We start from the raw sequence: 27,030 nt of genomic DNA on the forward strand, positions 1-27,030 counted from the left end.
ACTCTATCTTTTAAACTAATTATTTGTATAAGAAATAAGCCATGTGTCCTGGGTTCATTTAGGTAAGTCAGTTTTACTGAACACTTGATTTCTGTGCAGACTAGTCTTTGGGGCTACCTAAGCTTTTGTTGTTTCCTTAATAGGTAATATTGTTCCTTGATGTAGGGAATGACACTGAATGAAATGCAGTCAGTAAACGTAGTTATATCTATATACCTCTTCYAGCATATCATGTCTGCTAGTTCATTAATGTTCTCATTAGGAAAGTCTTGTAACTTCTTTATTCTGTATTGATACATGGCAATAATCTGATGYAGAAAATCTAATACTTCTGAGTAGTGCCATTTGTTATGATGCTGGCCCTCMTACAGACTGTGACTAGTAGGAGGGTTTGCCTTTACTCAGCTCTTGAGGTCACTAAAACTCCTTCTACACTTTTATTAAGAATATGATTTACGAAGTTGTATTTGTCTGCTATATAGTACCTTGGTGTGACTGAATGATGTTTTAGTGGCCATATAATTTACTGCAGATTTGGTCCAGGGCCAAAGCTGTTCATTTTTCCTTTTCTCCTAATTCTCCCCTCCYCCCCCCCCCCCTTTTTTTAAGAAAAAAATATATATACATCTTTAAGGGTCTGAAAAAGACAGATATTTTCAGCTGTGAGATACTTCTTACTGATAATTTGGCTAAATAGAGCTATGGATTAGGAGGACTAATTGCCACTGGAGAGTCTTCAACAGTATTCAGGATAGCAACCTCAACAGATGTTCTGTCTTCACAGTTTCTCAGTTCTGCTGTTCAGGTCTCAGTGAAAATAAAGCCTAATATCACACCTGTACCATATGTGGCTACTGGTACTTCCATAGAGCTAATTTCAGCAGTTTTTTCCCAGGGTGATTATGATGCAACCTCATTTATCACTAATTCCTTAATGGCACTTTCTGTTTTCCCTACACAAGTCTCATCATTACAGTAGCACCAGACTGTTGCTTTATCTGCCACAGACATGAGTTCAGTAATTAGTAGCATATTGGGGGCTCAAATAGAATTAAATAGTCACTCATTACTCTCCCACAGATTACAGTTTACAACTGCTTCTACAAGCGCAGCTTCAATTCTTTCTAGGTTGCTTCAAAAGAGTCTTGGAGAATTCAGATATATTTTTCAGTATCAAAAGAGTAGTGGAGATTATCAAGTTCTTTAATAGCTCCTCATTCCCCTACCAAGACATTTATTTTAAAACAGATATCTTTCCTTAGTTCATTGGTTATGCACAAAACTCAAATGCACACATCTCTTCCTAGTGAATATCTGGCTATTACTGCTTCATCCATCAACCAGAGACTCACAAACATCAAATCACAGTCTGCTGATTCTTTAAGTGAATTAAGCCAAATATGTGCAACATGTTCTATGACTGGATTAAAACCCTCTGATGAATTGTTAGATCAAGTTCTGCATAGCAAACAATTCCCATTTTATGAGATGTTTTGGATGAACTTGGTGATATTAGCCAGCTGGTATATGCTAATGGAARCTGCTGCTATTACTTCTGGGTATTTATGTTTTCATCTAGGAAAATAATACCATCAGTGGCGTTCACAGAACTGTCATCCTTTCATCCCACTCCAGGAAGTACGCAGGCATCTCTGATAAGAGGATCTGTTCTACCCTTGTCTTCACAAGAATCAGATACTCATTTTTTGTTTTGATTCAGACTATGTGACTATTTTTACTTCACAAACCATCTTTTAGAACCAGCATTTTCAACAGGTACATCCTTTCAAGAAATACATACAGATTTGACAAAAAGATTAACTACTATTGATCAGGTGATAACAGAGGAAATCCAACAAGCACTGAAATCAAAATTGTGTGATCAATTTATGGAGATCCATCATTTAATCAGTGAGGGTACTTCCTTAGTTATTCAACTGACTAGTTTATTTCAAAAACTACTTTCAAACCACATAGCAAATTGTATTTCTGAGTTCAAAACATGTTTACTGATAAAATCCATGTGAGACTTTAAAAGTATTATCAAAACCAATCTGGTTAAGTTTTCTCAATTTGCATCTTTTTGTCTACAAAMTCTTCAAGTCTAGGCTCACTGCTTGCATATCCTGAAAAGTTCTCATTTTTGGAATCTTCTAGTGATGAGTTACCTCACTTAGTTTTACCTGGACAAACCCCATCAGTGCAAACAAATTCRTAAAATGTTAGTGACAAAGCATTTATCTTCTCATACCAGTTATCCTACTTTAAGTTCTGCCTTATAAGATATTAGCAATAGTGTACGGGAACCTCTGAGACGGATAGACCATACTGCTGTGCACGATAAGGAACTTGTCATGAGCCTAAAGACTCTCATGCAAACTTCACAGTGTGTCTGAATGGGATTCAGCTTCTGGCCTTTGTCAGCTGATGTTATCTGGTGAGTTTCTCATTTTTATTCAGATAACTTTTTGAGGTGGTGGGGTGTTTTTATAGAAAGATAAGTGTCTGTCAAGGYTACCAGGTGCTTGAAAGAGATTTATTGTAATCAGGCAGCAGCTAGTTCAATGGATATGACACCTGCTGCTGTAGCTGACATAGATGGTTATTCTTCATGTTCTGCCACGTAGACTACTAGATCGATAATGAAGCAGGTTGGAGACTGCTGTACTGCTGGCAGGCAATCAGGAACTAACAGTTTCACTTCACTATAGTAAACCTTTCAGAATTTAAAGTATACTTTTATTATACTTGCATCTAGATTCAGTAGGTACCTCTGTGGCTATGGTATGCAATTATGAACACTTTTGAATTAAAAATAAGTTTAAAGAAATGTCTTTTTACCCCTTGAATCATTTATGTATGTAATACAATTGACATCACTTCTGACTCCAAAATCAGAGACAAATGAGAGAGTCTYTTTTATATTACCTTTATAAGAATATGATAACTCTTTCAGAAATGAGGTCTAGTAATTAAAAGATCATGTAAAAACCTATGAATTCTAGAATTTAATACTAGGGAATATGCTTATTCAAATATTGAATACTGAACTATCTTTTTATACTATATAAAGATATGTAAATATTTCAGTTTTGATGTGGAAGAACAGCTGTTTTTCTGTGAGTGCTTGGCCACAAAAATTTCATTCTTAGAGTTAAAAGGTACATAAGTACTCAGTAMATAAGATACTTATATCTTAGGTACCTAAGTACAAAGATCAAATTCATCCTGCTAGAAGTGTCTCCTGACACTGTGCTCGCAGTGAGGCCAAGCTGCTTAGCAGGTCCAGGCATACCGCTACAGTTATCGAGACATGAATCAACATGGAAATATGTCTCAAGCTCCACATCTAATGGATAAGCACTGGCTTAGAACGGTGCTCTCAGAAATGTCAAAGAAAACAGTGTCCTAGACTTTAACAAAATCTGTTAATCTCTTTCTCTCTCTCTCTTTTTTCCTAATTCTTTGATTCCCTCAATGCAAAGTATATTTGTATTGTTTATGCCAAACACCTTCCATGTGTTCCTTTCAATGCCTATGATTTATTTAGAACCAAGTGAACTCTTTGGGGCCCATATCAGTCCTACTTGTTGGATTATATGATAGAAAAACACATAGAGGTCACTGACATTGCATTGCATACCATGGTTAAATTATGAGTACCATCCGCTGCTTCTTTAAAAGTGGGAAGGCCTGAATACATCAGAAACAACATACTGCTGAAACCTACTTTCCTTTCACTGTTCCTGTAAGAACATCAAGGAGATCTATCTCCTGGACCCTCCTCTTAAGGAGACTGCATTAGGAAGTTGAAAAAGGTTTTAGACCTTTAGAGTATAGTAGTATATTACCTGGGGATTACAGGAAAGAGTCAGATATCTCTTGGCAAGATTCCAGCGCCCATGTATTCAAAGATAGGAACAGACATGAAGTTTTGAGATACACATAATCCCAAAAAACAGAATCTTCTAACCGTTTTCTATGGCTCCAACCCTTATTTATAGCAGAAAGGACAGTTGAAGAGAAACAATGAATCCCCCAAAATAGTATTTGCCATTGTCTTGATACAGAAACAAATCTCGTTATGTTTTATTCAACACAAAATAGAAGTATTGTAAAGTCAAGTGAAAAATTCCTAGTACACTGCAGCAGCCACGGTAGAAGAAATTTTTCAAGCTATTAGGCCTACTGTGTGCTTCTGTGCCTATAGACTTGCTGAATTTATTAATAATTGTGTACTATTAAAACTTTCAAAAAAMCTGATGATCTGCTGTCAGTAACTTGCACTCTAAGGGAAGATGGGTGCTGCACACTTTGTATATGTTTTAGTGTTGTTATGTTTATCTGACAATGAGTTCGTACATCATGGTATGTACTAAGAGAGTTTAAAGTAGCAGGGACATCTGGAAAAATGACCTTGAGAGATGAGATGTTTGGCAGAAAAGTATATTCATTAAGGCAGTCTGCAGRTATACATTTCAACTACCAAACTACTACTTGTGGCAAAAAAAAAAATGCTTGATAAATAAATCTGTTTGGAGAGAAAACACTTTTATAAAAAAGCTTTTATGGGATTAGAGTGAATGATCCAAATTCATCATTCCAGAGAAATGTCTATGAGCACTCTACAAAGTTCTGTATGTACACTTTATCTCGCTATATGTAATACAACCACACTYGTGACGATGTTAGTATTCTTCTAAAGCTAGTTACAATAGAGCTTCCATTTGAGTTTTTTTAAAAAAAAAACTTTCTTTTTCTTTTTAAAACGAAAAGAATCAAAGAAATTTTCTTCAAAGGTAGTTTCCATGGGTGGGGCTTGAACAATTAAACCCCATGGAGAAAATATGGCAGACTTGAAATTTTCTTCAGATGTTGTATTTTGCTAAGATATACTGCCAGCAGTAGTGCCATCTATAGAGGAATTCACTAAGGCTCTTGAGTGGGTGACCCAGTCTGTCTAATTCAGGATACTTCTTCATTTCAACAAAAGTAATTGTAGTATACCTCTAGCAGAAACTGATTTTTCAGGCAATTGGAAACTGGACTACCTATTCCAGTATTTACTCTTTMGAAGCATGCATCTATTCTACAAGAACATTTGTTGCCCACTTATCCATTGCCTTTCTTCAGGGTATTCCCTGATCACTTGTTCTTTCCAGCAAGTATATCATGTTATGAAGGGAGTCCTTAATTTTCCTTGTCAGCATTGTATTCATCCCACAGTTCATTTTCCAGGCCTTTCGTATTCACTTCACCAATAGTTCTTTRCATGATTTGCATGATATTTCATGCAGACTGAATGTGTTGAACTCTGATGTGATATTTGAATTTCTACTCTGTAACTGCTACAAGCTTGAACTTAGTAAGTTTTTGGACCTTGCTCTCAAGCAGTCATTTTCCCCAGTGATCTGGTACAAGACACACAGAAGTGTTAATGAAAGCTTRGCCTGCTTTCGCTTTTATTTAGGTACAAACTGCTGAATTTCAAAAGCTTTTTGATAGCCTGTAACTTTGAAGTGCACTCTTTACTCTGAAGCCTTTGTACTCTAGGCAAGGGACATATATAGGAAAATGTGGGAATTCTCATATGTGAGTGTCAAATCAAGAAAAAAGAAATTAAAAAAWTATATAGCATTTTAAAGAGGATAATATTTTAATTTATAAATTTTTGTATCAGTATGAAAATGTGTATCTGAGTATATTGACAAGTATTAACCTTCATTCATAAGCTATATAAATATACTGTTGTGTATGTAGTCTGTAAAACGCAGTCAAAACAGATACATACATATTTTGTACTCCCGATCCCGATATGTATCCCGATATAGATACATATAATCTCCACTACTAGTGTGAATATTTTTCAATGTAACTGAAAAAAAAAAATGCTTTCTCCCTTTAGAAGACACTGACTTTTAGCTTCGCTTCATCAAACACTTAGTTTCCAGCTCAATAGTTCTTAGCATTCATCTCACTAAAATGCTATATCTGTATATTAAATAACGTTTCTATTCTCTTTAAGCATTAGATAGATATAAAAAAATCAAATATCAATATTTGTTACTGTCAGACTTTCAAATCTGTAATTTAATATATYATAACAATGCACCATGATTAGGAAATTTAAGATGAATGTGTGGCTAATTTTCAGTTGCAAAATCAGTTTTTTTATATGAATGTCTTATGATCTAAGGAAAAAGGCGATAGTGGGGGTGAGGGAAGATAATTGAAACATACTCTATGGCAGAGAAACCTGGAAAAGAACTTTCAAAAGGAATAGAAGTAGTAAATGTAAGTCATCTGCAAAAATACYACGATGTGATATGTGAAAAATCGGCAATGTACTATGATCAGTGATTGATTTAGAAGAAAATGAGATTTCAAAGTGTGAAATAAGTGGTGTATATGTAGTATACCAAGAGRTTAAACAATAAATGAAAGATAAATCACAGACTATATGGTTTAAGTCCATACKAATGCATGTATGAAAATCCCAGTAAGCTTCAGTGTTTTAAAGTACCTAATATTAAACATCTTGACTCTAGATCTGAAGAGCACAGAACTCTACTGATCAGGTTATGGGAACCTCATCCTTCATACAAACTGAGGTTACAGAAAATCAACTACTTAAATAATGTTTCTGACTTAGTAGAAATACTTCACATTTTTAATTGATTTTATTATGTACTCTTAGATGAGACTAAGATGAATTAAGTTGATCTGTTAAATTAGGTCAGCTCATTTTCACTTRAGAAATATTTTTCCTTGACTTTTTTTCACTTTGTATTTTCTATTTCATCAGCAAGCATAAAAATAAACTTGCAAAACTGTAGCAATCCTAAAGACTTTAGATAACATTTTGATAATCTAGTTTGCCTAATTTGCTAGTTTTAAAAACTAACAGAAGTGGCTAATTCATATGGCTTTGTAATATCTGATAGTAGAGTGTCCTGACTATCTTCTTCCTTGAAAATTAACAAGTAGACTTTTCAAGCAGGTTGCATACAAACATACATCTACACTGAGAGTAGTAACGGTAGTCTTCTTACTGATGAAAATGATTCACAGCTATAAGAAATACTCTGTACAAATGACAGCAGTGKATGTCCCCTAAACATGTAATTGAGTTTAGCTTTCAAAAATAATATTGCTAATTTTATATAGGCTATTCTTGTACTAGTAAAAAAGATGATAGATATTCTCACCTGTGGGATGAAGCTTCCGCTGTGATTTGGGCAAACCAGATGACTATGTTCTGCCTTTGACCTTTAGACAATGTAAAATATTACGGAAAAATTTTTTATGCCCTCTATACAGAGGTTAATTTTGCCTGGTAGTCTCAGGACTATACTAGCACATGTCAAAGATGGCAGATTTTGAATGCCAGGACTGGAGTCTAGAAGACACCCTGAGAACAGTGAAAGTCAGTCACTCTTGGCATTCAGAGGTTCAGGCCAGTGGGAACAAGAGGCAGCATCTCCTGCCTGGGACTGAGAGGTTGATCAATGGCATCTCCTGTCTTTGAAAGACAGCATTCTTAAGTGAGTTTCTACAAGCAAAGATAAACTCAATTTGCTTCCAAATGTGAGGTTAGGGGTAGAATGCCTATTTTGGGGTTAAGAAAGCTACAGAGTTGTTTTCTGATTAACTAAAAGGTATTTTCTCCTTTTGTTAAATAATGTCTAATGTCTAGGTTAAAKGTCCTTTTGCGTCTCTGTTGCTTTAGGTTGTAAGTTTTGGATCAACAGAACTACACAGATTCTGTGATAACAGTCATAAGCAGAGCTGATATCTTAAAATGTCACTTGTTCCGTGGGTATAGCCTAAAAAATTGTTTAATTATTTTTTGCAAAACAGTCGCTCTTAAGACATAAGGAATTCCATGTAAGTTGTATTTTGTGTTTAAATTCTAGAGTGGTTAGTGTAATTACAGAATTTACTTATGCTTCACTCTTAAGCCCATATGTTGAATATATCCAAAATAAATCAAAGTGATTATCTTTGGGAGTCTAAAATAATAACAAAAGATTCAGTCAAGAAACCCCACTACTAGGCTTTCTGTTTTTCCTTGTTTGAAATACCTATTGCTTGATATAATATGTGGTACATGCCAAATGCACAGATTGCTCTTCAAAAATACTGTTGCATAGCCTGGAGATAAGTAATCCTTAGGCTTTATTGATCTGTATTTAATTTTCAGACTTCATCCTGCTAAGAAAAGATAACCAATAGTTTAGGGACAATAATTCTTTTCTTGATCTGCACATCTCAAACTGTTTTTCCTGCTAGTGATCTCTGCTAACATGGACATTACAGTGAGACAGAAATCGTTTGCCAAACGCATAAGCCTCACTTCTGTTCTCAAATCAGTCATATCTATACAGATGTAAAATACAGCATGCTTTTAAAAGGAAAATAATAATAAAAGCCCCTCTAAATTCCTGTAGTATGGGTTTGGAAGTGAAGGAAGATGTAGAATGGGGAAGGTCAAAGAGAAAAGAGTATGTAAAGTACAAGAAGGGTGTTGGAAGTTGTAAGGTCAGGACAGAGTTAGCAAAAGTGAGTGTAGAGTGAGAGAGCAGAGTGGGTGTGAATTAAGCAGGAAAATTGATCAAGAAGGTGAGAACTTTCAGGGTGGTTATTTCAGGAACAAGACCTGAAATGATACCACAGGTTATTGGTCCTGAAGAAAACTTATCAAAAGTTCTTGTACTCTTCCCAGTTTCTTCCCTTAAGCTCCTGCCAAAGTACTAAATATGAAAATCTCAAATGTACATTSTTGGAAATAAGAGGCAACAAGTATTTAAATACACTTGATGGAAAATAGATAAAAGTAGTAGGATAAATAACAATGCTTTATATATAGTCAGTATTAAAGTAAGTATCTGAGGATTCTCTTTGAAGAGATGAAATGAGCARACTCTTACTCAAAAACTATTGAAAACAGATTAAATATCCAGAATAGGTTTGGAATTTGGATGATGATAAAAGAACTGAAACAATCAAAATGAGATGCAGCAAAATCATGAACACCCAGTTGGAGAAAAGAGTACTTAAAATTGTACTATAAAAACATATATATCTTATGAGAATAGTAGTTAAATAATAGAGTAAACAAAAATATGAGGTACTTTCAGGATTAAGTAGAATGTTGAACCATTTTTGCAGAAATTACTTCTAATTTTGCATATCMAATTATAAAACGAATTCTGTGTAAGAAACATCTACTTGTCCTCTTTGTGTGTATAACACTAATTATTGTCACATTCTTTCTACTCTACCTTTACATTTCTAAGCATGTCTTATCTGCATAGTAAGAGCTGATGTTGTTTGAAATCTTCTTGATGCAGTATTGAAAAGGAGTCATACAATATTGATTTCTCATAGAGACTTGCTCTTTTTTTCAAAAAAAAAAAAAAAAAAAAAAAAAAAAAAAAAAAAAAAACTAACCAAATCCATGACGGTTCTACATGATCCATAACTTTAATCATAAAAATCTGAATATTCAGATATGCCTGTAGAAAAAAATGTTTGGCTTTTTGAAAACTGTCTCATTAATAGTTATAGTGAAACTGGTTGTGAAGAAGGAGAACGAATAAAATGTGTTTAAGACTGGAGAAATGACAGGAAAGGAGATGATGTAAAAGTCTGTAAGTGGTGGAAAGTTCTGGAGGAAGCATAGGAAAATGTTGCCTTGGAAACAAAGAGCCTCTGAGAGGGGGGGAAGGCCAGAAGTTTGTGAAGGATCACGCTGTTCTGTGCATAGTAAGATGACTGAGTGACTTCTGGCAAAACTTAAAACTCTTTATTCAGTCAAAATGAATTTCACAGTATTGGCTTTGACCTTAGGACACATGATTATGTTGACTCATTGTACTATAGAGATGTTTTTGTGTTACTGTTGCTGTTAAAGTATAGAAACAGCAGTAGGCTAGGGCTGCTTTCTGGTTTCAGAGTCCTCCTCCGTGCTCTTCAGGACAAATTGCTTGACCATAATCCTATTTTGTTGTTGGATAACTCCACTTAGTATAGGGGTAAAATGTAGACATTAAGGTGTTGTTATGTCTTTTCATTTTGTCAGCTGGGGCTCAGCAAGGGAAGAGAGCTGTTTTATTCTTTGGATGGGGGGAGATTTCTTTTTTTCTCTAAAAGAGACTTTACATCAATATTCTGAAGTCTTTTTACAAGAGCCTGAGATGGGTGGTGTGCTCTACCTTGTTTACTTCAAAGCAAAAAAAGAATTCTCCTATTTTTTTTACTGAACTTTTCAGTASAAGAGTAGGTCCCAGTGACTGACTAAACATCACAGCTAAATAAATCTCTGATTCTCACACCTAATAAACAACCTTTTCTGCTGCAGCAAGCTGTATGCAGACTTCTTCCCTGAGATTCCACTTGAGAAGAAATGCAACTGTTACATAGGGGTGCAACTCCTGCTGRCTTTTGCACAGCTCACAGAAATGTTCAAAGGAGGTTTTCTTGGAGCTTCTGTGAGACATGTATCAGGCTTGTTCAGCTTTTTCCTTACCTCCTCATGAGTAAAGCAGTAGTTTTCTTAGGGTGTATCTCACGTAGGCTCACTGAGATTAATACTCACTTTTCTTTTACCTTTCCCGTACCTCYAGTTTTAACAGGCTTGCAGAGTTATGAGCAAGGATGGATTATGCACCTCAGACCTTTGACCGGAGGGCTGTATTGTGTCAAATAGCCTGTACATCTTTGCATGCAGTTATAGGAAACATGAAATGACTTCATAAACTGATCCTGTTTTTTCCTGTAAGGTCACATGAGTCACTTTGTCATGAAGTCTGAGCTGATTACTCAATACTCTTGAGATGATTATGCCTAATTAGCAGTAAGTTATCCTGTAGCGTGGCTTGGCCTGGCCAACAATTTGTTGTACATAACTATTCTTTCTTTATTCTTTGAATGATGTGATGTATTTTCCTTATTAGTAAGTACACAGTATGGTGTTGGAATGAATTATCTGTCGTGTGTGTTGTTTCAAGTTTGCCTCAGAGGTTATCATGACCTTAAACACCTTTATATACCTCCTTCCCAGCACTGCCAGGGAGTGTATAACCAAAAAGTTGATTATGAAACGCAGTTACTGCAAGAGGGYGAATGGCATAGCCTGAGGGGTGTTGGAGCTGTGCTCCTTCACCATACCTGAATAGGTCAAGAGTGTACCAGAGAAAAAAATATTTCACCCTTCTTATTGGTTGGAATTAGCTGCTCCCTGACTAAAGGTTTTTACCYGCAGCTTTTGGGTACTTGGGTATTATTTGCTACATCGGAGGGAAAAAAAAAAGCCTCTTCTGACACAGCTATATTGTAGTGACTTTTTTTATCTCTCAAGTTGATAGGAGGGAGGCTATGTAATAATTTACACTGTAGCATCATCAAGTATTCAAAAAAAACAAAGGAACTCTTCAGTGTAAACTATYAAAATTTTTTTTTCCTCAGCTGATGACTTAGTTATGGTGTGTATCACAAGCAGTTTTTGTTTTGGTAACTCTTATCAAAAAGAGAAAAAAACTCAATCTCTTTCAAGAATAATCAGGTTTAGAACTTTTCACAGTTCAGAATTTATTTGTATCATGAGAAATGAGCCAGGAAGTCTGAAGGAAAAGAAAACATACTGAAGATACTCACTTTAGAAACATAGTGAGTTAAAAGCCGAATGTCTCTCTTATAGTAGAAGTAGAAATGAAAGAATTGGAATACTATTCCTTCTGCAAAACAGCAGTTCCCTTCCAACTTTGTGTTTCTCTCAGGGACAGTCATGTGCATCTAAATGCTTGATCATCTCTATATACTTTCTGGGCCAAATGCTCCCAGTTTCTCCTAATTTCCTAGTTTTCAGTCTGAACATTCAAATGTTCATATTTTTCTCCTTATTTGGTGAATTCTCTGAGTATTGGCAAATATCCCAGTATTATTCTGTATAACCTTTCTCTTTAACTGTTGGAGACCACTGAATATTCCTAAAAACACACTAATAGTCGCTTAGCAGTTTTCTCAATACTCTTAATGATCTCTTAGAACTGTCTAGCAAAACCGATTGGTTAGTGTGTGCAGTGTAGCCACTATAGCACATTTAAGCTATACTAGCAATATTTATTTCAGTGCATCTATTCAGATAGATTAACACAGTGAGGGCCAACTTCAACCAGTAACTATTTACATGGTCTTCTGTGAATCTGTTCTTAAATACCACATCTAAAAACAATTGCAGGGCATAGCACAGTGTAGCAACTCTTTTTTGTTTATAGATACCATCACTTACATCCCCAYTTTTCTCTCATCTCTTTAAAGATGGTTTCCTTGGTAACCTTAATATCTTATGCATGATGCCACTTAATATTTACAGAAGGATGAGAATACTGATAAAAGGTCTTAAAGTCATCATGTTTCAAGTTAGGGTTGTAAAATCTGCAATATCTTTACCTCCAAYATTCTCTCATATTACAGCTGTTTCCTAAGAGGGCAGATTTTTACCTAACAAAGATTTTTAGTGAATGTCATGAATATGTTCATATTAGTAAATGTTAGTACAGCATAATAATCTTTTTTTTTGGGGGGGGGGGTGAAAGGAAGCTAAGTACTTTTAATAGCACTCTAMTGGAAGTGGAGTTGAAAATAGAAGCCAGGATTACTAGTGATAGAGAAGAAAATCTAGAGTTTGTTTTGAGTGTATGGTAAGTTGCAGGCTCTACCCTCAGGTAGAGACAAGTGGATAATAATCATTTTGGAAAACATAGTGTTAGGGCTGGAGACTAGGATCACTTTCTGTTCCCATTCCCATCTTGTCCTGTCCTGTCCCATGTTYTTCTGCTACAGTGCTTTCATCTTTGATTCACCTTTGAGAGCTCCCTCTGTGTAGGCAAAGACAAAATCTCAGGGACTGCAACACCTGGGGCTAAAAATCTATCTCCAGTTCTACTCAGATTCTTAGTAAAGATAAAGTACAGCCTAGACAATATCATTTTTCCATTGTGTGCTGTGTGCACACATTGCATTGTGTGCAAGGCAACACCAGCCAGTGAGGCAGAGTCTCCACAAACTCCAGTTTTGGAACAAGAAGATGCAAACACTCCCATGAATCCACTTTAAGGGAACTACCTGGATGTGAAATCCTTAACGATATTTACCCATTAAGTTTCTGCCACAGACTTGTATCAGAAAAAAATATTGTGGATTTGTCAGAAGTTGGCTTAAGGTGTGGGGGGTCAGTTTTCCTGTGAATGTATTGGCTTTCTTACAGGCTACAAAAAAGTGTCAAACTTTCAGGGRAAAGTGAAAGGAGCACAGATGCGTAACAGAGAGCCCTGGAGGAGGAGGAGGAAGAAGAAGTATCAGCTAAATCAGGCTTTAGATCTACTTCTACTTAGAAAACACAAACTGACAATAAGGGATTGTAGCTARAAAGAAATCCTTTTAGTTTATCAATTTGACTCTTGTTTGACTTCAGTAACTTTAGAGAGAGGTATGCTGTCTTGTTCTCTAAAGCTTCCGTACCATGTGCATTTTGATTGCACAAAGAAACAGTGAAGAATAGTAAGTTAGCCTTTAGGGCAAATTACCACAATGTGGAAACAGTGGGACTTGGGTGAACAAATGTATCTGGTTCATCTATCTGGACTTCTCAAGGTTATCCTAGTGAATAAGGGGGTTGCTGTGTTAGAAAACATAGAAATGTAAGAACTTTTAAAAAATCTCTCTCTTCTATGTCTTTTGCCATCTTTGGGGTTATGTTTATCTGCCTTTTCCAGCCTACATCTTGGTGTCTTTCTTYCTGGAAGTCTTCCTTGTAATACAGATGAAATATTTGTTGGTGCCTCCACCTAAGACTGCTGCTGTATTAATTAATTCTCTAAATTTGTGGTGATTTTTGTTTAATCTTTAGGGTTCTTTCTTTTTTTTCTTCAGAGCCTTTTTTTCTCCTAAACATATTCATAGCACCAGTTATAAGCAACATTCAAATGAGCTCATAAAGCTCATCTCATAAAGATGTGATTTCCAATTCATTAGCACAAATGTCACAAATGTATTCTCTCTTGAAGGATGGAGGATCTCCTTATTCTCCTCAGTGTTATGGTAAGACCAGTTTAAAAAAGCATGTGTGTGTGCCTATGTCTGCATTTTTCTATATAAATACTTAGGCATTTACTAATAGGCATAGTGGTTTCTGTTATGAACTTACTTGATTTCACTGTAAAGGTAATTTGTAGAATCTAAGCTTCAATAACTGTATGTGTTTTATAATATTATTTTAAAAATCTTCTGTWGACTATGTCAGTTTACCCATTCAAAATGTAGATCGACACTTTTTAGGTGTATCATATTTCAATCCTGTGTATATAACCTTTTTTTCCTGAAAATTCAGTGTGTATAATTACAAAGTTACTTTTTTTCAGAAGTAATTTTTTAATGAAATAACTAAAAGCTGTTGAAGATTCAGTAAGATATAGTTAGCTGAAAATACTTTAAATAACTTTTTACTGAGGCACTTTTTTGCTATAATTACTAAGTTATTTCTATAGAGACTGCTGGAAAGAAGTATCATGCACCATTTGCAGGGTAACTGAGTGTGGGTCATATAARTGATACAGATGTTCTTGAGCTTAATTTAAAAAAGCTGTTAAAACTCCTGTTTCACTGAACTTTTGCATTATAAACATTCTTTTGTGTATTTTAAAAATGTAGTGGATTAAGATTTAATAGTTTCAATGGGTAGTTAATCATTACTCTATCTCTYTTCTAATTTCAAATGAAAACATTTTAATATCAGCATTAAGATACATTTTCTTAGTAAGATCACTTTAGATTTACTAATAAAGGATTAACTCAATGAGATTATGAAGTATCCACTGTTAAATAACAGGATCATTAYAGAATTTCTGAATTTCTTTTTCCTAATTCTTAACTTTTTTAAAATATTCTATTTTAAAAACTGTATCAACTCTGTAGCAGTAGAGGTAGCTGCTATGTACAGCTTTCAGTTACAAAACAGTTAAAATACTTTGATTATGCAAGCTTGATATGAATTTTAATTAAGTTATTTCTGATAACCATTTTGCTTAGATTTGTGTTAGAAAACAGGTAAAAGTGGTAAGAGCAGCAATGATAACAATTTCTTCAAGTACTGAAGTAATGCACAGCACAATCTCTTGAAATGTAGTGTCCGGGGCATAATTTGGCACCTGTGAGATGTAAGCAATTGCTTACACAGGTGTGTTACATTGATAGAAATGAATCAAATAAATGATTCATCCTTCAAAGCAGTGGGAGGTAATTTGATTTACTTCAGAGGTCGCTATGTTCTCCTTTCCCAAGAGATGACAGAAGATTGGGTGAGACATAATTTCCTTACTGAAAGTCTCAGGCTCAAGGAAAAAAATAACACATAATTTCAGGGAAAGAAATGCTCTAATGCATATAAGTRGCCAGCTGAAAATGCCCCTTAAAGACAGTATTTCCAAATCTTAAATTTCAGAAAGGTGCATGCAAGCCTGGTCTTATGTATTGTATTTGCATCTGTTCTTTGCTTCCTGGAGATGGTCTGCAGTGTTAAAAGTGAATGTGGCTATGTCCTGATCTTCAGTTCTTCCTAGAAATGTAACTCCTTCTTTTTCTAGTAATTTTTTTTTGTGTGTTGTTAATCTATTATAGCAAACAGATTTTAAAAAAAWTTTGATTAAGTACTTCCAAATTACTGAAGATCAAATCACCTTCACCTTCTGTTATTTTATTTTAATATTTAGAGATTTAAAGGAAGGATTCTGTCGAAAGTTAGTTTAAAGATGACTAGAAGAATTCCATATAGTGACCTCAAACAATCTTTTTAAAACATAGTATGCCTTATTTTTCAACCAAGTCTCTCCTATATGTGTGGGGTTTTTTTTAGAAGTCTGTTGCCATTGTTTGAGATAATAGTGCAATGCTATTACACAGAATTTTCAAAAATATATTCTTCAAAACTTAAGCCAAACACTATAAAACACATTACCCAATATCTGTTTGAGATTTTCAGCAAGGCAGTCAATTGCAACTGAGACTTATGAGCTGTCTTTTTTAATCTGAATTTGAAGTTTGTCCAAAGACTTCTGATTTCAAATTATATTTTTGGATGTGTAAATACAAATGAAAACTTAAATTCATTCCTTTCAAAAGGCCACCATTAACATCAGCCAAGTATGTTCCTGTATCCATGATGTATCCATATTTTGGTCATGAGGTTCTAGTGGATACCTTGTGTTGAATTTGATCCTTATTTTCTTTCATGTTTTTTTTTTTAGCAGGCCTTATCTCCTAAATACTTTTAAATATGCCACAAAAGCTAAATTTATCTAGTAAAATTAAATTCAGTCTGTAACGTGGAGAGGTAAGTGGAGATTCATCCACTTACACCGTTACAAGATACTAGTGGATACTGGTAATAGAGATTTATTTATGTTCTTTTAAACTTATTTCTCTTATTTAAGATTCTCTAGTTCTTCTGCAGATGGTTTCTTTACTTGATATTCTCTTCTTTCATCTTCTGAACATTATATCTACTCCTCTGAGCATACATTGCTGCAGTGCTAGAAAGTTGGGCTTTTTTTCTGTCAGTGTATCAAAGGGAAGGGGATGAAAGATGGGAGTGGAAAGGCAAAAAGTGGGGAGAAGGAGAAATTGTCCTGCAAATGTGACTATGTGCTGATTGTAAAGCTGATTATAAAGACAGACAACATAAGTAACACACAAACTCACTCGGACTGTTTTTCCTTCTAGTTCCTAGAAGGAAAAGGAAAGGAAGAGTATCCTAGTGAGAAATACCAGTAACTTTCATTGCATAGGCAAGATACCAGCCCTCACTGGTGCACTTATTTTTCTTCCTTTTTTTTTTTTTTTTTTTTTTTTTTTTTTTTTTTTTTTTTTTTTTTTTAACTGAAAAGGACATTTCACAATTTTTTTAAATTTATTTTTATTTTTTTACAATTTCCAATTTCACATTAGTGGCATAAACATTTTCTTAACTGCTGAAACCCTTGCCAATAACCTAAGCACAAATTCATGATTTAAAAATACTTTCTTAGACATATCGTAGAAAGTTCCCACTAATAAAAAATAGACCTTTTTTTTTCTTTTTAATGAATCCTGGAATGCATGGAAAAAGTATATACAATCTCTGAATTTGAAAGCACAAAACTAACCARGCCTTCTACAAAGGTAATGATAGTTCCTCTGGAGTTAAAGTTGTCATCGAGATASAATGTATAATTTCTGTTTTCTAATATAGAATAAATATTACAATTTCACAATCAGTAAGCATAGCATAAGGAGGTATTTCTAGAATGTTTTTAGCAGAACAGTTCAATGTGAACTAAAAACAACCAACCTCCCAGTATTTTCAAAATAAGGTTAATGACAGCCTGCTTTTTACTGCCAGGATTCATAATTTATTTGTCAACTTATATATAACTTTCTTCTTACTGTGATCAAAGCCTAGTTCCTAAATGAGAGCAAGTCTGTCATGGTGTTTTCTTTAAAGTATAAATTGTACCAACAGTGGCACCTTTTGGTGTTGATTTAATCTTCTGTTGTATTAGATTTAGCAGATATCAAATATCAGACTGCCAAGATCTAAATTTGTGCCTAAAAAGAATACAAGCACTGACCATCTTCTATACTGATAATATATGTTGGAATAAAGTAAGGAAGGGGGAGAAATGGAGCTTGACCCCATACAAAGAACTTGGTCTACAAAAAGGACTGAATGAAAGTTGTATGGCTAAATATAGTTCAAATAAAAAATGAAAGATCATAAACTCTGAAACTCACAGGCATAGAACAAAAAATATAAACAAAAAACATAAATCCGGTCAAAAAGGCTTTGGAAACAACTTGTAAAATGTGTCTAATGACACATTTTTATTCTGCACTTCAAAGGCAGGGAGTCAATCAGCAAGTCTGTAAGCTCGATGGGTAAGGATAGCAAAGGAGTAATGGAGAAGTTAGCGCTGTTGCAGGGAAAGTGAAATAACTGTTTACACTMTTTACTCAGGTTGAAGAGCTGTTGAAGAACTTTATGCCACTGAGAAATGGGCTATTAAGTATCATAATAAAATTCAGCATATGTGTAAAATAGAGCACACGCTTAGAGGAAGAGAAAAGAAATCTAACTCAAYATACAGTGATGGACTCTGTGCTGACTCTTACCACTAAGAAGCAATATTTTGTTTATGCATGATAGTTTTGTGAAAATATCAGTTCARTGATGAATAATAGTCAAAAAATCTCAAATCAAGCATTATGAATTAAGAAAAAACAATAAGGAATTATATAGCAATATAGATACAGTATAGATACTTACATCTTGAATACTATGTGCAGTTCTTGTCKTCTTGCCTTAAAAAGGATATAACAGAATCAGGAGTGGTCAGGGAAGGTAACAAGAATATTTAAATTATGGTGTGAAAGGTGTTTGAGCAGTATCTGAGTAGCCTAAGACTYTTCTACCTAGCTAGCAGCCTCTGCTTTTAGGGCTGAATAGAGAACATGGCAGTCAATTCCTGTCCTAAGTCTCTTTAGATAAGCAAATTAAAAGGTATGAAATGAATCTAGTAAGAACTAGGTTCAAAACAAGGATTTTGCTTATACATCCTAGGCTCACTAGCTGTTACTCCTTTCTAGAGGRTATCTTGTTTGCATGCAGTGTACATGGCTTCAGAAGGAGTCCAGGCAAGTTCATGAAAGAGAAACTGAGAGCCTTCAAAACTGTATCTGAGGTGGAAAGTAATAGGAGAATAGTAGAGAGGCTGTCATATGTTTGAGCTGTTCTTACCTTTCTATATTCATCTGTTACAGATACTTCTGATCTGAACCGATATGGCTCTTATATTTTCTATGACAGAGGTCATAACCATATAATCTGTTTTCAGTCTGAGGGAAAACTAGTTGTCATAAACTAGGGTTTTCTTAAAAAAAAAAAGTCTTTCATTTCTCTCATTTTTTKSYYMWTTKKYYTTKKKSMRRSCYYYKRARKWARKWRKWRRWTTWWTTYMWYYTKRAAWKKTWAMMWWRKYYKGSYYYTTTWMMRKWAMMWWARAWWYWKWWYWWSWWRWWMWRWTYTTATTTTTTACTTCCTACTTTCTTCTTTCATACTTTAAAGAAGACTTTGAAACTGTTAATCTTTTCTAATACTTAGTCTCTTCTTCAAGACCCTTGCAGCAGTGCAGATSTAAACAGCTGAGTAGATCATCCTTCTCAATGCCTTCCTCTTTGTGTGTGTGCGTGTGCAYGCACGTAGTGCAAAGGAGCCATAAAATCACTTGAATTATATTGCTAGGGGCTACTTGTGTCATGAGGGCTTTCATAGGGAAGAGTACATCTTTGTCTTGCGYTGATTTTTGCTATCTTGTAGCCCATTCAGTAGAAGTTTCCAGCCTAGAGATACCATCTGTTGCAAAAACTCATTATACATCTTACAAGAGGTTAGCTTTTTACCAACATGAGAATAAAGAAACTGTAATGTGTGTCATGAAACATGGATTTTATTTTAACCTACTCTTCTATTAACTTCTACTTGCTACAGAAACAGAGCTAGAATTTTTTTACTTTCTCGTGAGAGCAATAATGCAATCTCAAATCTTGTCTCAAATCTTGACAGTTGTGAAAATATATAATTCATGTCAAAAAAGCTCACAGGCCTTTGTCTTTGTAGAAAATCCTCTAAAATGAGTTGTTCTTGTGCAAGAGGAGTACGGCASGACTAATGAGGTAGTTGTACCACATGTTCCTTTTCAATGCTACTTTTGTTGGTTAAAGTCATTAAAYCAAATATGCCAATTAGGGGTAGAATTAAGCATTTGTCAGTATCAGATTGGAGAGTTTGCAGCAGCTATGCTGATTTAAGGATTTGTTTTGAAATTATTGACACTTGAAGCATATAAACTCTGTTACATTGAGGATTATGGGGTTTTCAAATTTCCTTAGTTTGGCTGAAGAACTATAGATGAAAAGGGTTTRTTTGCTCAAACATTAGTCTATTCTTTAAGGATTTTTTTTACCAGAATCACTATGGAAAATGAAGAGCTAATATATTTAAGTGCTTTTTAATGAGTTTCTTCTAGTATTTAGAGAGAAGGAAGGATTCTTGTGCTATTTGCTTTGCTTCTAACTTCACTTAAAATTATGTGCAATTCCTTACACCAGAATATTCAGACTGAGCACTGAAGTGTATGCCTGCATTAATAGTGAGGTATGTAACTAATCTGTGCCTGCATATAAGACAACAGAATCCTTTGCTCCCACTCTTTTTAGGATTTTGTATATATTCTGTATTGGAAAGCTACTGAGTTCTAGTTTGCTCTGTGTTCTCTTTCATCTGAGTGTCTCTACTTGTCACCAGACTAAAATGTCACATTCCTGTTTCCTTGTTTATTTTTTAAGCTTTTAAACTTGTTAATTTTTCAAATCTTTTTGTGCTTTCTTGTCAAAGGCAAGGCCTATTAATCGCATATTCAGGATTACAGAGTTGCACATCTTTCATAGGATGGAAAGGAAGTCTCTTTATAATCTAATCATTGGCAGGCAGAAAACAGGCCATGTACATCCTTAAAATACTGAACTCTAAAACTCAGGAGTTCTAATTGGCTGAATGCAAGGGCATTTTAGCCCAAGTTATCAGAGGAGTAATGACCGATTTATTTCCTCTGAAACCTGTATAAATGCGAGGGTGCTCAGAATGCTGATGATTCTAAGCCCGCACAGTAGCAGAACATTATTATCAAATCTCTGAAGCTGGGGGTAAGGTATGTGTAGTTTGTTGTATTGACTTAGCATACACTGGGGAAAAGTGTGGCAAACCCTAATCATCTTGTTCATCAGTATGCATATTTCTTTAAGCATCATCAAGTCAAAGAGTTGCAGGATGAAGTCAGTAGACTGAAACATGCAAGAAAGTGAGCAGGAGRTAGACCGGGCGTTCTCAGAGACCATATTGCTCCTGGAGTCCCAATCCCCTGCAGCAGGAGAGTTGCTGGGGGACTCTGTGAAGAGTGAAATAGTACAGCACAGCACTGTTGAAGAAGGCTGGAAGCTAGTTGCTGCTTGAACAAAAGAAAGGAAGACCCCTAATCCTCCAATAGACCTGGAGTTACAGTTGAAGAACAGGTTTAGTGCACTCCAGGATAAGGAGAACCTGGACCTGGCCTCAAGGGAAGCAACTGGGCTGTCTGACCTTGTGCCTTGCGTGACCTCTCAGAAGAGGCGAYGAGTGGTGGTAGTGGGTGATGCCATGCTGAGGGGGACAGAGGTGCCTATCTGCTGACCTGACCCCTCCTCTAGAGAGGTTTGCTGCCTACCGGGGGCAAGGATATGAKWTGTGCCTGAAAGGCTACCAAGGCTTGTCTGCTCATCAGAGTACTACCCTCTGCTGCTCTTTCATGTGGGTGCTAAYGATACAGAGGACAAACTAGAGACAATCAAGGAAGACTTCAAGGCCATGGGCATGGTGGTCAAGGGTCTGGGAGCCCAGGTGGTCTTCTCATTGGTCCTGCTGGTTAGGGGGAGGCATGGAAGGAGGAGGAGGAAGACTTTCCAAATCAACAACTGGCTATGCCGCTGGTGTTGGCAACAGGGTTTTAGATCTTATGACCATGGAACATGGTTTGAAGACCAACAACTGGTGGGAAGAGATGGGATTCACCTCACCGAGAGGGGTACGTTTGCCTTTGCAAACAGGTTGGCCAGCCTAGTAAAGAGGGCTTTAAACTGGGTAAGAAGGGGGAAGGGAGTGTCATAGAGACAGGGTGGAAAACAAAACACAAGTTGGGTTGGGGGCCTCCAACAGGTGCATGCAGCTGAGAATGTGTGTTTGGGACATGGCTATGAGTGACCCCGYACACCCTTCCTGGGAAACCTGCAGSCATGACCACCTCTTTGAAATGCCTGTACACCAATGCACGCAGCATGGGGAGCAAACAGGAGGAGCTGGAGATCTGYGYGYRATCGCMGGGCCATGATCTCATTGCARTCACGGAGACATGGTGGGATAGCTCACATGACTGGAACGCTGCCACGGGTGGCTATGTGCTTTTTAGGAAAGAMAGGCCACGAAGGCAGGGTGGTGGAATTGGTCTTTATGGGAGAGAGCAACTGGAATGCATCGAGCTCTGCCTAGGCGGGGAGGAGGAGGAGGCAGTTGAGAGCTTATGAGTAAAGATCAAAGGGCAGGCTAGCATGGGGGACACTRTTGCGGGTGTCTACCACAGGCCACCTGACCAGGAAGAGAAAGCTGATGAGGCCTTTTACAGAGAACTGGAGGTAGCCTCATGATCACAGGCCCTGACTCTCATGGGGGACTTCAACCACCCTGACATCTGCTGGAGGGACTACACAGCAAGGCACAAACAGTCCAGGAGGCTCCTGCAATGCACTGATGACAACTTCTTGTCACAAATGGTGGAGGAGCCTATGAGGAAGGGTGTCCTGATGGACCTTGTCCTTACCAACAGAGAGGGACTGGTCAGATATGTGAAGGTTGGGGGCAGCCTTGGCTGCAGYGACCAYGAGATGGTGGAGTKCAGGATCCATCAGGAAAGAACTAAAGCAACAACCAGGACTGCAACCCTGGACTTCAGGAGAGCGGACTTTGGGCTCTTCAGAGACCTAATTGGAGGAATCTCATGGGTTAAGGCCCTAGAAGGAAGTGGGGTCCAAGAGAGCTGGCTACTATTCAAACATCACTTCCTCCAAGCTCAACAGCGGTGTGTCCCTATGAGTGAGAAGTGCAGCAAGAGGGGCAGGAGACCTGCATGGGTGAGCAAGGAGCTCTTGGCCAAACTCAGACAGAAGAAGAAAGTACACAGACTGTGGAAGAGGGGACAGGCTGCTTGGGAGAATTATAGGAAAGCAGCCAGAGTATGTAGAGATGCTGTGAGGAAGGCTAAGGCCCAGCTGGAATTGGGTCTGGCAAGGGATGTCAAGGACAACAGGAAGGGCTTCTTCAAATACATCAGCAGCAAGAGGAGGACTAGGGAAAATGTGGGCCCGTTCCTGAATGGAGCAGGAGCCCTGGTGACAAGGGWTACAGAGAAGGCAGAATTACTGAATGGCTTCTTTGCTTYWGTCTTCACTGCTAAGGGCAGCCCCCAGGAATCCTAGAGAAAGGATGACTTTCCTTTGGTTGAGGAGGAAAGGATTAGAGACCTTCTGGGCAGGCTAGACAACCACATATCCATGGGCCARATGGGATGCACCCACGGGGACTGAGGGAGGTGGCGGATGTTGCTCTCCATCTTGGAAAGGTCCTGGAGAACTGGAGAGGTGYYTGAGGACTGGAAGAAAGCCAATGTCACTCCAGTCTTCAAGAAAGGCAAGAAGGAGGACCCAGGCAACTATAGGCCGGTCAGCTTCACCTCCATCCCTGCAAAGGGGATGGAACAGCTCATTCTGGATGTCACCTCCAGGCATATGGAGGAGAAGGTGATCAGGAGTAGCCAGCATGGATTCACCAAGGGGAAATCCTCCTTAACCAATCTGATAGCCTTCCATGATGGAATGACTGTCTGGGTAGATGAAGGGAGAACAGTGGATGTTGTGTACCTTGACTTCAGCAAGGCTTTTGACACTGTCTCCCATAACTTTCTCATAGGTAAGCTCAAGTAGTGCGGGTTAGATGAGCAAACAGTGAGGTGGATTGAGAAGTGGCTGAAAGGCAGAGCTCAGATGGTTGTCATCAGTGGYGTGGAGTCCAGCTGGAGGCCTGTGGCTAGTGGAGTCCCCCAGGGCTCAGGACTGGGTCCCAACCTGTTCAACTTCTTCATCAAAGACCTGGATGAGGGGACAGAGTGCCTCCTCTGCAAGTTTGCTGATGATACCAAGCTGGGAGGAGTGGCTGACACACCAGAGGGCTGTGCTGCCATTCAGARAGACCTGGACAGGCTGGAGAGTTGGGTGGAGAGGAACCTCCTGAGGTTCAAAAAGGGCAAGTGCAGAGTCCTGCACCTAGGGAGAAATAACCCTAGGCAYCAGTACAAACTGGGGGTTGACCTTCTGGAGAGCAGCTCTGCAGAGAAGGACCTGGGARTKCTGGTGGATGACAAGTTGASCATGAGMCAGCMATGTGCCCTTGTGGCCARGAAGRCCAATGGTCTCCTGGGGTGCATTAGGGAGAGTGTTGCCAGCAGGTCAAGGGAGGTGATCCTGCCCCTCTCCTCAGCCCTGGCGAGGCCTCATCTCGAGTCCTGTGTCCAGTTCTGGGCTCCCCACGACAACAGAGACATGGAGCTACTGGAGAGAGTCCAGTGTAGGGCTATGAAGATGATCAGAGGGCTGGAGCACCTGCCCTGTGAGGAATGGCTGCGAGAGCTGGGCCTCTTCAGCCTGGGGAAGGGAAGACTGAGGGGGGGATCTTATCAGTCTGTACAAGTACCTGAAAGGAGTGTGTCAAGGAGACGGGGACAAACTCTTCAGTTGTCCCGTGTGAAAGGACAAGAGGCAATGGGCAGAAATTGAAGCACAGGAAGTTCCGCCTGAGCGTGAGGGGGGAATTTTTTCTCTGTGAGAGTGACGGAGCCCWGGCCCAGGTTGCCCAGAGAGGYTGTGGAGTCTCCTTCYCTGGAGATCTTCAAGGCCTGCCTGGATGCAACCCTGTCTACCATGCTGTAGGTGACCCTGCTTGAGCAGGGAGTTTGGACTAGATGATCTCCAGAGRTCCCTTCCAACCTTACTGATTCTATGATCACTGAAGTTTAGTGTTTATCAGTGCAGAGTAATCTGAATTTGGATTAAATTCAACTAAACTGTTATACTGCAATAACTTTTAAGTAAAACAGGTCATTTTACTCAAAGCAGAAATGCTGTTTTAGGCTTCCAGAACATAAGAAGTGTTACAAGCATTGAATACCTACTATATAGACTTATGAAGAAGAATTTTTCTTTGTTAGAGCTCTTTAAGGTTTCTTAGGCAACTTTGTGTTGRTATGCAGTATAGTTCTGTTCTGTATTTGTCATATCTTTAATATTTCATGACTTCTTGTTTTTTTTAATAAGTTTTCAAGGCTTATCTTTTGTTTGTCTTTGTTCATGAAAAAAATACTTACAGGTAAACTGGAACAATGTGCAAAAGCTAACAGTATCTTAAGACAGAACAAGATGACTCCTTAGAAAGCCTTCAGCAGTAGATCTTGAGCTGTTCCAAGAGACATTGCTTTCATAAGGGCATTGCATCATTTGAAAACCCCCATCACAGAAAGCTTTCTAAACCCAACTGCAAAGTTATGCMATCTTTCCTGCTGCATTTGCATATAGCCTATATGGGCTTCAGTGAGGAGCCACAGAGGGAAGGGGGACAAAGGGGAGTTCAAAAAGGAATCTGGATGGAGGAGGAGAAAATTGAGAAACTGGAAAGAAATGACAGCTTGATTAGGAGATTATTGATTGTGATTAAAATCAACAATTATTGAGGGCAGAAAGAAATTTGGGTCATAGAGTAAGTGAAGAAGCAAGAGTGAACYTTATGATGAAATAAAATGTGAGGACTGAAAGGTAGAGAACAGATAGCTGAGGGACTGGATGGGGACAGAGAAGTAGGGTCTTGTAACGGAGTACTGAGCTAGGAATACTAACGCAGAGAAATAACTATGCAGAATGGCAGGGAAGCAAAGACTAATCTGAACAGAAAGCAGGAAAGGTATAGAAGGAGACCCGAAAAGGAAAACATATTGTGCCTGCTGAAAATTAAAGGGTGAGCAAATGCATACCCAGCAGTGTCTGTTACGAATATGGTGTGGGAGATAAGATGTGGTATGAAAATATTGTCAAGGACTTACAAAACATAAGAATGAGAAAAGCTTTTATAGCGTGTGCATGAAATGGGATGCATCTATTTCCTGGGCCTAAGGAGAGGCGGCACAGAAGAGATTTCATCTGTTCTTCATCCAAGAACGTGGAGTCAGATTCTTCTCAGTGGTGCCCAGTAAAAGGATGAAATTCAATGGATACAAACTGAAATATGAGAAATTCTACCTGAACATCAGAAAAAGCTTTTTTACAGTGAGGGTGACTGAGCACTGGAACAGGTTGCCCAGAGAGGTTGTGAAGTCTCCAAACTTGGAGAAATCCAAAACTCTGCTGGACTTTGTCCCAGACGTCCAGTTCTAGGTGACCCTTTTTTGAGCAAGGTGTTAGACTAGATGATCTTCAAAGATTTCTTTCAACCTCATTGATACTGTGATTGTACACTGTTCAGAAGGCTGTCTTATAGTAAAATTGTCTAAAATAACTATCAATGTTGTTCARTTCTGTTCAATATTTATTTTTGGGTCAATGAATAGCTTTTACATTTCCTATACCCTGTTTGGTTTTGGGGAGTTGTGTTGTTTTTTTCTTTCTATAGCTGGACTATCCCTTCAACCCTGAGGACTGAAGGATTGACTACAAGTTCAAGGATAGATTGAATTTATGTCCTTTCCTCTAGTTACAAACTATATACAACAGAAGAAGAAAGGAATATATGTCGATGATGTATTATGGACATTTTGAATCAGAAAAAAACTTTATTTAATCAGTGTTTAGTGCTGAGATTACTGGAACAGGAGGTTTTTGGAAGTACTGAGATAGCATGGCTACTACTACGTTGCTTATAAGAGCCTAAAATAATCTTCTTGAATCTTGCATGTCTTGATGTGAAATGTAAATAAGCTATYTATAGGTCTTATATTCTTCTGGAAATACCTGTTCTTCTGGCTGTCTTGGACTTCTCAGAGTAGGTTCTGGAGTACTTTGTGACTATTATTTTCCTTTGAATCCAGTAACACTGATGGACTGCAGTATGGTAAATGTATTTTCCGAGATGCAAAATGTGCACAGGCTGAAAAAGATAATGTGGCTGGGCTCTTACTCCCAGATTGTTGCATTTCAGAATTATTGAAAATGTATATTTTTGCAGATCAAAGGTTATTTTAAAATCAGGAATATAGGAATGCAATTTAAACTGTTTTGGTTAAGTTGTATGTCTGACATTTTTGCCCCACTCCC

The 27,030-nt window shown here is 37.5% G+C and overlaps 1 protein-coding gene across 1 annotated transcript in view; it reads left to right on the top strand.

The window, feature by feature from the left end:
• The window catches only part of EYS (EGF-like photoreceptor maintenance factor), a gene marked incomplete at its 5' end in the record, with an annotated part of 393,942 nt that overhangs the window by 15,139 nt on the left and 351,773 nt on the right, over positions 1–27,030 (top strand). The window lies entirely within an intron of this gene.

Source organism: Rhea americana, unplaced genomic scaffold (assembly GCF_003343005.1).
Source record: "Rhea americana isolate MKP2758 unplaced genomic scaffold, rheAme1 scaffold_94, whole genome shotgun sequence".
In the NCBI taxonomy this organism is placed as follows: domain Eukaryota; kingdom Metazoa; phylum Chordata; class Aves; order Rheiformes; family Rheidae; genus Rhea; species Rhea americana.